Raw genomic sequence first — 10,536 nt, forward strand, 5'->3', positions numbered from 1 at the left:
AAAAACATTAAAAGTCCAGAAAATTTAGTAACAGGGTAAAAAGTAAAATCACAAAAATACTGAACTCAGAGGAAAATCAATTTGGAAAGTCCATAATCACATGGCAAAATCAAAAAACAAAACGCATCAAAAACGAATGGACAAGAACTGTCATATTCCTGACTTGGTACAGGCATTTTCAAATGTAGAAAATGGTGGATTAAACCTGGTTCTATAGCGCTAACCCTCTCACTTTAATAACAGTCTCATCAAATTCCGTTACATTTACATGATGCGTTAAATAAACAGTCACAATCAATAAAATAGTCAAAATATGGGAACATCAGTCATCATCGTATAACAATTTAACAGGACACAACAACATCTACTATCTACGAACACATGGATTGATTTGAGTGTCTGACGTCAGAAAAATTATATACGTCACATAAATTTGTCGTTCAATGTGCATACAATAGTTATCAAAAGTACCTGGATTATAAACAATTTTAAATTTTACATAGGCAATGAGCGCAGACAGGGTTAAAAAATCAAAAGTATGTAAGAATAAATTACAGAAATCTAACTAGTCCAAAAGTTATACATAGAATTTATGAGAATCCAAAACTTTTAAAAGGAACAATTTAACAGGACACAAAAACCTATCCACGAACACATGGATCTACTTGAGTGTCCGACGTCAGAAAAAATATATACGTCACATAAATTTGTCGTTCAATGTGCATACAAACAATTTTAAAATTTACATAGGCAATGTACGCATACAGGGTTAAAAAATCAAAAGTATGTAAGAATAAATTACAGAAATAGACCGAGATTCAAACTAGTCCAAAAATTATACATAGAATATATGAGAATCCAAAACTTTTTAAAGGGAACAATTTAACAGGACACAATAACATCTACTGTCTAAGAACACATGGATTGATTTGAGTGTCTGACGTTAGAAAAATTATATACGTCACATAAATTTGATGTTCAATGTGCATACAAACAATTGAAGACCCAGCATATTTTGATGTTAATTACACACTAAAAATAATATCCTTTTTGAATATATTAAACATAATACGTCTAAGAAAAAATGAGACTAACAAAAACAATAATGGCATGAAAAGAATTAAAAAAAAAACAATTTAGAATTTGTACCGATTGATTATTTTGATCCCTCTCTATGTTGACATCGGTTTTTTCTCCATTTACTCTCACACTGTTATGCAACTGTCATACAAGTGGATGATCGGCTATCTATAAGACCACGTTTATTCTAATATATTCTTCGTAAGAAAGGAATATGACAGTTGTTGTCCATTTGTTTGATGTGTTTGAGCTTTTGATTTCGCCATTTGATAAGGGACTTTCGGTTTTGAATTCTCCTCAGAGTTCAGTATTTTTGTGATCTAACTTTTGAAAACTAATATCTGATAAACATTGTAGAAATATCCGAAACAATTTACTGACAGAGATTAAAAATGGAACCTTCAATGGTCTGACATCGCTTCAAACACTGTGAGTATATCATGTATATGTGACATTGAATGAGATTATAGCTCTTCTCAACTGAATCTGCACTAACAACTATTGGAAACTGCAGATTAACGTAATTTTGAAACAATTTTGTAGAAAACAAACACCAATGTTACCAGGAAAAAAATGTTATACGCAAGACGCGCGTTACGTCTTCAATAGTCCCACCAGTGGCGTTTGAATTTAAAATAGACAAAGTAATATTATGTGCAAAGTTGAAAAGCAATGAGGACCCAATATTTTGAAAAGTGTTGCCAAATTCAGAAAGGGTAACTAACTCCTAGGTAAGAAAACCCATAGTATTTCGAAAAATTCAAAGTTTTTTAAACAGTTGTGAACAATAACCGGTACTATACAAATGATTATCCATCCAGGACAAGATGGAACTACGACGGCAATAAATCCAGCTAAATATAAGTTAATTTTCGCGCTAAAATACATTTAAAGTGCCATGCGCGATATGCACTGGTCAGTCTAATACGACAGTTAAGAAAGACGTTCACAAAACATGGAGCTCATATCATATGATTCTATGAGAACAAGAAAGGCAACAGCGTTGTTTCTATTAATTAAAATGGAACAAGAAGAGCAGCTATCACAGGCTCAGGATTTAATTTTACAAGTAAAATATTAGTTTTTGCCAACTTTTCATATGAAGTAACAAATGAAAATCATAAACGCGCCTCGTACACCAACACTGCAGATACACGTATATAGGGAAACCAACTTTTTCTTCATTATTCTGATTTTTTATGCATCATCTGAGTTGTTGTCACACGAATGTTTACTCCATAACCATTTTGTTTTCTATATGTTATATTTTGCCGCATTTGTTGCCTTCCCCACATCCTTCCTTTTGTCTATATTATTGTGATATTCTACTGGAAAGAGCTCTTTTTGAATAAAAGGGGTCAACGAACCCATTACCTTACCTTTAAGATAGATCAGTTAACATGGGCATAATTATGGGTGATCATTCACACTAGTGCACATATTTTACAGTTCAAACAAGGCAATGCCGAGCGTGGCATCCCCTCGTATGTAACATATTGGGGACAAATATGGACACTGTATTTGAATATGACACATGCAAAAAATGGTAAATTGAATATTCATATTTGATACATAAACTATGGCTATCCGATTCCGAACTTTCCACTTCTATATCTTTTTTTCTTTTGGTCTTGTACTTTCCTGCTAGACTCATACCCCTCCCTTTTCCTTTTCCTATCCCTCTCCCTCTCCCTGATTTTGGTGGCATTATAAGCAGAGACTCAGAGTCAAGTGTTACCCTTCAAGCCCACGGTCTTCCGTCTTATGATTAAACCAGAAATGAAATGTACAATGTAATATATATTCAATATTGATCAAACAATTTAAAACGCGTGATACCTTCAACATATAATTGAAATGCACCGTAAGCTGTACACGACGTCTTTTAGACATCGTATGGCCATCGCGCCATCATCGTAATCCATCGTGTAGCCTTCGTGATCCAGCGTGTAGGCTTCGGCTGAGATATGAAGCTCAAATACCCGTCTTCGGTCAACCTTCGTATGTCCATCTTTTGCTATCGTATATAATCTCGGCACCGTAGTATAGACTTCGTTAAACATCGTACTTGCTTCGGTCACTTTTTGGTATTTTAACGAAATCGGGACCAACTTCGTACGAACTAACAATTTTCGCATTCGGGTGTCCATCGTATATAAAAATCGGGACAGTGTGACGCGGGCATCACAATAAACAAGAATGTCAAAAATTAAACTTAAAAAAAAAAAAAAAATGTAAAAAAAAATAATATCTGATTGGAGGAAAATAAATCTCATTATTATAGGAAAGATAGTTAACATCAAATCAATTGTTTAAACAAACCTAACATATATTGCATCAAACACCTTCATTTCTTCAGAAATACTGCAAGATTTCAAAATCTTAATATAACATTTATTTGGAAGGGTAAAAGAGACAAACCTAAAAGGTCCCTTAAAGATGAAGGACATTGATGCTTAACAGTGTGAAACAATTTGAATTTTAAATACTTATATACCAATGAAATATCGGATAACATTGATGATTTTTGTGATTTTACTTTTAACATAAATAATGCTATGATATTAATGAACTCTCTTGGTGTAGACAAAAACATTAAAAGTCCAGAAAATTTAGTAACAGGGTAAAAAGTAAAATCACAAAAATACTGAACTCAGAGGAAAATCAATTTGGAAAGTCCATAATCACATGGCAAAATCAAAAAACAAAACGCATCAAAAACGAATGGAAAAGAACTGTCATATTCCTGACTTGGTACAGGCATTTTCAAATGTAGAAAATGGTGGATTAAACCTGGTTCTATAGCGCTAACCCTCTCACTTTAATAACAGTCTCATCAAATTCCGTTACATTTACATGATGCGTTAAATAAACAGTCACAATCAATAAAATAGTCAAAATATGGGAACATCAGTCATCATCGTATAACAATTTAACAGGACACAACAACATCTACTATCTACGAACACATGGATTGATTTGAGTGTCTGACGTCAGAAAAATTATATACGTCACATAAATTTGTCGTTCAATGTGCATACAATAGTTATCAAAAGTACCTGGATTATAAACAATTTTAAATTTTACATAGGCAATGAGCGCAGACAGGGTTAAAAAATCAAAAGTGTGTAAGAATAAATTACAGAAATCTAACTAGTCCAAAAGTTATACATAGAATTTATGAGAATCCAAAACTTTTAAAAGGAACAATTTAACAGGACACAAAAACCTATCCACGAACACATGGATCTACTTGAGTGTCCGACGTCAGAAAAAATATATACGTCACATAAATTTGTCTTTCAATGTGCATACAAACAATTTTAAAATTTACATAGGCAATGTACGCATACAGGGTTAAAAAATCAAAAGTATGTAAGAATAAATTACAGAAATAGACCGAGATTCAAACTAGTCCAAAAATTATACATAGAATATATGAGAATCCAAAACTTTTTAAAGGGAACAATTTAACAGGACACAATAACATCTACTGTCTAAGAACACATGGATTGATTTGAGTGTCTGACGTTAGAAAAATTATATACGTCACATAAATTTGATGTTCAATGTGCATACAAACAATTGAAGACCCAGCATATTTTGATGTTAATTACACACTAAAAATAATATCCTTTTTGAATATATCAAACATAATACGTCTAAGAAAAAATGAGACTAACAAAAACAATAATGGCATGAAAAGAATTAAAAAAAAAACAATTTAGAATTTGTACCGATTGATTATTTTGATCCCTCTCTATGTTGACATCGGTTTTTTCTCCATTTACTCTCACACTGTTATGCAACTGTCATACAAGTGGATGATCGGCTATCTATAAGACCACGTTTATTCTAATATATTCTTCGTAAGAAAGGAATATGACAGTTGTTGTCCATTTGTTTGATGTGTTTGAGCTTTTGATTTCGCCATTTGATAAGGGACTTTCGGTTTTGAATTCTCCTCAGAGTTCAGTATTTTTGTGATCTAACTTTTGAAAACTAATATCTAATAAACATTGTAGAAATATCCGAAACAATTTACTGACAGAGATTAAAAATGGAACCTTCAATGGTCTGACATCGCTTCAAACACTGTGAGTATATCATGTATATGTGACATTGAATGAGATTATAGCTCTTCTCAACTGAATCTGCACTAACAACTATTGGAAACTGCAGATTAACGTAATTTTGAAACAATTTTGTAGAAAACAAACACCAATGTTACCAGGAAAAAAATGTTATACGCAAGACGCGCGTTACGTCTTCAATAGTCCCACCAGTGGCGTTTGAATTTAAAATAGACAAAGTAATATTATGTGCAAAGTTGAAAAGCAATGAGGACCCAATATTTTGAAAAGTGTTGCCAAATTCAGAAAGGGTAACTAACTCCTAGGTAAGAAAACCCATAGTATTTCGAAAAATTCAAAGTTTTTTAAACAGTTGTGAACAATAACCGGTACTATACAAATGATTATTCATGTCGTCTAGGTTGTCTACACCCTCGATGAGGAATCCTCTGTAATCTGTGCAATCGAAACAGTAGTTGTAAATTAATTCATCAAATTTTAGGTTAATATGAAGTACGCCAGTCGCAAATTTTGTATACCAAAGATTCATCATTGACGATCGAATAAGAAAATTAAAAGGGCCAAAAGGAGTATGAAATTGAATAGCATTTAGTAACCAAAATTATAAAAGGTTTTGTCATACTAAATGCAACACATCAGTCAGACTTATCCATAGAAGTTAATAAAGTACTGATCAGATCATATTCTCATTATTAAGAGGTTGTTTGTTCATATCAAATTGATACTGAATTGTCAGAAAAGGTATTGAATAGTACTTCGTTAACTGCAAAAAAAATGTTTGAACTGGAATAAACATGACTGAATAACTTATTTTTAAGATTGTGTTAAGATCAAACGACCGTTTAAGATTTTAATTTATCAGTCAATGTGAGAATGAAAAAACAAGATGGATTTGAAAGCAATGAAAATGATACATTAGAGAGATCAAAATACTTACTGATTTATTGCATTATCCAAATAATTAGAAACAATTACCAAATAGTTGTGGTTTTGAGAATCAATTTTCATTTCTTAGTCATTTAAGTGGAGATAACTCTCTTAGTTAAAAATTGTATCCCGGACCTATAGGAAAATTTTATTTTTAACTTCTCATATTTTATTTCAAAGTTCTATCTCATACATTTATTTCTATACTATAAATGTGTTTGTGCAAAAACAAGTTTAGCAAACTAATGCAATTTTGAAAGACTCGTAGCTTGAAAATAGCAAAGTGACTCGTACTTTTTATTATATTTGTGAAAAAAAGCATACTTGGGTCCTCATTTTGGTAAAGTATAAGAAAATTCTATCTGAGGAGATGTGTACCGATGATCTACCTTAGCAAAGTTATAAGGGATAACATGTAAAAAGTCAATGGTATCCGAGAGATGATCTTGTTATATGTGCTGCTTAAATCAGTAATTTAACCAAGTATGCCCTATTCCCAATTATGAAGTGTCTACTGGGGAGGGAATTGTATGGCGGTGGAGGAACGCATACGATACTTTTCCCTTTCATTGCACCTGGTCTCGCTCCTTTTCAGAGTGTGTTTCCATACTCTCGATTTGTATTTGTTTCTTTGTCTTTTTAATCGATTTATAAGAATTGAATTTAGGTAAACTATTTTTGCCTTGGTAGTATTTTACTTCTATCAAATGCTTATAATTCAACATTGTACAACAATATGACACATTTGTAATGGAAATATTCCAATTTACTCACTATTACCAATAAAAATGCTTAGAACTACTGACTAAGAATAAAAGGGTACGGTTTAATGTTAAAAATTGTGTTATACCCTCATAAATAAAAAAAATGGAATTTTTATTGGTATGACATCGTTTCTGACACTGTGAGTAAACAGTATCATGCATATATAACATTAATCAAGAAACACATAATAGCTCCATTCAAACAGTTAATGTTAATGCAAGATATATGCCTCTTATAGTTCATTGTGGAAAACATACCTTCCAATATTTAACAGAAGAAACTGCTATCGGCTTATATGATTTACATATAAAAAAAAAAAACATCTGTATAACTGATAGTCATACTTGACGTTTATAGTTTATAGTTAATAAATAAAAATTGTTTTAGGTATATGGAAAATAATTCGCTGACAGAGATTCAGAATGGATCATTCAATAGTATGACATCGCTTCAACATTTGTGAGTATATTATTTATATATAACATTATACACAAAAACAAATTATAGCCCCACCTCTTTCTAAATTATCAACATCTATTTTATCAGCAATCAAAGACGGGCTTCAAAGTTATTATGAAACTGCCTATTCTAGAGGTGGCGTGAATCAGATGTGGATACTTAAAAATTCCAAAGATCTTTAAGAGAACATACAATCTAACTCTCTTTCATCTTGTAACAGTATTAAAAGAGGGTACGAAAGATACCAAAGGGACAGTCAAACTCATAAATCTAAAACAAACTAACAACGCCATTGCTAAAAATGAAAAAGACAAACAGAAAAACAATAGTACACATGACACAACATAGAAAACTAAAGAATAAACAACACGAACCCCACCAAAAACTAGGGGTGATCTCAGGTGCTCCGGAAGGGTAAGCATATCCTGCTCCACATATGGCACCCTTCGTGTTGCTTATGTGATTACAAATCCGTAAATAGTCTAATTCGGTAGGTTACATTCATGAAAGGGAAGGGGATTGTAGTTACGACATAAGGAACATATCCGATATCATTTGTGAAACGGTTATTCCTTAACGGTCAACCGTCCGTAAAATTTACGAAGGGATGATTTCAACCTCACCATTTGGAACTCTTGGTTTAATAGCTTCCTTTTGAGCAGCAACCCTCTATCAAGAAAATCATGATAGGAAATGCAAGCACGGGAATATCGTATCAATTGGGAGATATATACCCCGTATAGCAGGTGCTGTTGAAATGTTGCTACTTAGAAATGGAAAGTTCACAATTGGAAAACTGAAATCATCTCTTTGGTCGTAAAGTTTTGTTTTCAACCGATCCTCATTGTCAATTTCTAGATGTGAGTCAAGACATGAAGCCGACTTAACTGTATCTGTAGTATCCTTTGTCTCCAATTCGATGGGATAGATGCGTTCCACATAGTCACCAAATTTTGAATTGCTTAGTGAAAAAACGTCATCTATATAGCGGAAAGTAGAGTTAAAGGATATTGCTAACTTCTTATCGTTCTTCCGAAGAGTTCCTGCATGAACTCAGCCTCATGATAATAAAGAAACAAGTCGGCAAGTAGAGGGGCACAGTTTGTTCCCATTGGGATGCCGACAGTCTGTTGCAAAACACGTCCTCCGAACGTAACAAATATGTTGTCAATCAAGAAATCAAGCATCTTGATATTATCAGTTTCAGAGAATCTTTTGTTTGAATCAGAGAGATTCTTTACAAAGAAGGATTTATCCCTCCTTAAGACAAGATACTTGTATCTACGTTGACCATTCTTTGTTATGAAGCAAAGCAATACCAACTCTTTCAATTTTTCTCTTTGTTTGTAATGTGGAATACTTGTGTAAAGAGTAGAACATTCAAATATTTTAATAATGATTAGAACTTTTGCGGATTGGTATACGTCGGTGAAACGAAAGGAAGGCTAAACAAACGTATGTGCGGTCATAGATCAGACATTACCTCAATGCTAACGACATTCTATACCAGCATTTCAATCAGCCCGATCATTCCATCGTTTCTATGACAGTTCGCATTATCGAAAAGATATACCATAGCTCTAACAATCCTAATCTTTCAACGACTTTCCGTAGACAAAAAAAAAGACTACTGGATTAGACAATGGGAACTGCAACACCTTATGGCTGCAATGACAAAATTGATGGTATAGGTATTCTATCTAGTCCTTCGTGTAACTCGGTGAATGTGATGAATATTTTCAACTCGACTCCTCGACGTAGACGCAGTCATGGTCATCGTCATTATACATCACCTTCTCTGCATGATGTATCTATTAATTACTTGCTGCCATTCATACAAAAGCCGTTAGGTATTCATTACATTCGCACGAAACTTTATTCATTACCCCTTTCAAAACTTCGTTCTCTGTTCAATTTATGTTTGGAATCCACTGTTATAAATCCTCATTTAAACCAATACAAACTTCAAGCTATTATTTCGGATATTGCAAGCCACACACTTTTCAAGCCAGTTCGCATTGGAAAAGACGAAAAAGAGAAAAGATCTGTTCTAAATCTTTCCTTTGCCAACAAAGGTCTCGATGACGTCAACCTAGGCAATATCCTTCATCCTAAATTGGTTCAATCGAAAATACCTCCTTATTTCAAAGACCAGTCTGTACAAATAATTTCTTATACCTATACCAAACCTTTCGTAACTAAAATTTTCTTTGAGTATGTTTGTTTTGTTCATACATCGTTGACAATGTAATGGAATTTGATGCGACTGTCATACAAGTGAGAGGTTTAGCTAGCTATAAAACCAGGTTCAATCCACCATTTTCTACTTTAGAAAATGCCTGTACCAAGTCAGGAATATGACAGTTGTTATCCATTCGTTTGATGTGTTTGGACTTTTGATTTTGCCTTTTGATTTTGGATTTTCCTTTTGAATTTTCCTCGGAGTTCGGTATTTTTGTGTTTTTACTTTTTATATCATTTGTTACAAATTTTACAGAAACCCGGCGAAAACATTGTTTTCCAGACACTCGTTTCGTCTGAAATATAATTATTCATTGTGAAGCTTCATTCAACTTAATATGTATTAAATGTGTACTACAACTGTAGATATGTGTTATATATATCAAAAACATTTATTCACCATATCAATTGTGTTAAAAATGAACATTAGACCGTTGGTTTTCCCGTTTGAATGGTTTTACACTAGTAATTTTGGGGCCCTTTATAGCTTGTTGTTCGGTGTGAGCCAATGCTCCGTGTTGAAGGCCGTACTTTAACCTCTAATGGTTTACTTTTTAAATTGTTGTTTGGATAGAGAGTTGTCTCATTGGCACTCACACCACATCTTCCTATATCTATTGTTAAACTTGAACATGAATACACATAGAATTGAAAAAAATGTTTACTGTGGGATTGGGAATGCATCGTGCAACCATTTTTAAATTCAACCTTCGAAGATATTCATGATATGGATGATGTGCTGTTAATCATCTACACAACTTAAGTTGTCTCTTCTTAATCAATTTATGACATTTAAATATTTTCAAGTTACTGTTGCATTGTGGTATAGATCAATTTTACAAGTTAAATGATCATTTAAAGTACAGCAGTTAAACCATCGTTTACCATAGTTGACAAAATTCAAGTGTAGTACAGCGGTATAGTGTTCATACTTTTTTATCATACTATAGCATAACCGTCTTATACAATT

Source organism: Mytilus trossulus, chromosome 4 (genome assembly GCF_036588685.1).
Source record: "Mytilus trossulus isolate FHL-02 chromosome 4, PNRI_Mtr1.1.1.hap1, whole genome shotgun sequence".
Classification (NCBI taxonomy): domain Eukaryota; kingdom Metazoa; phylum Mollusca; class Bivalvia; order Mytilida; family Mytilidae; genus Mytilus; species Mytilus trossulus.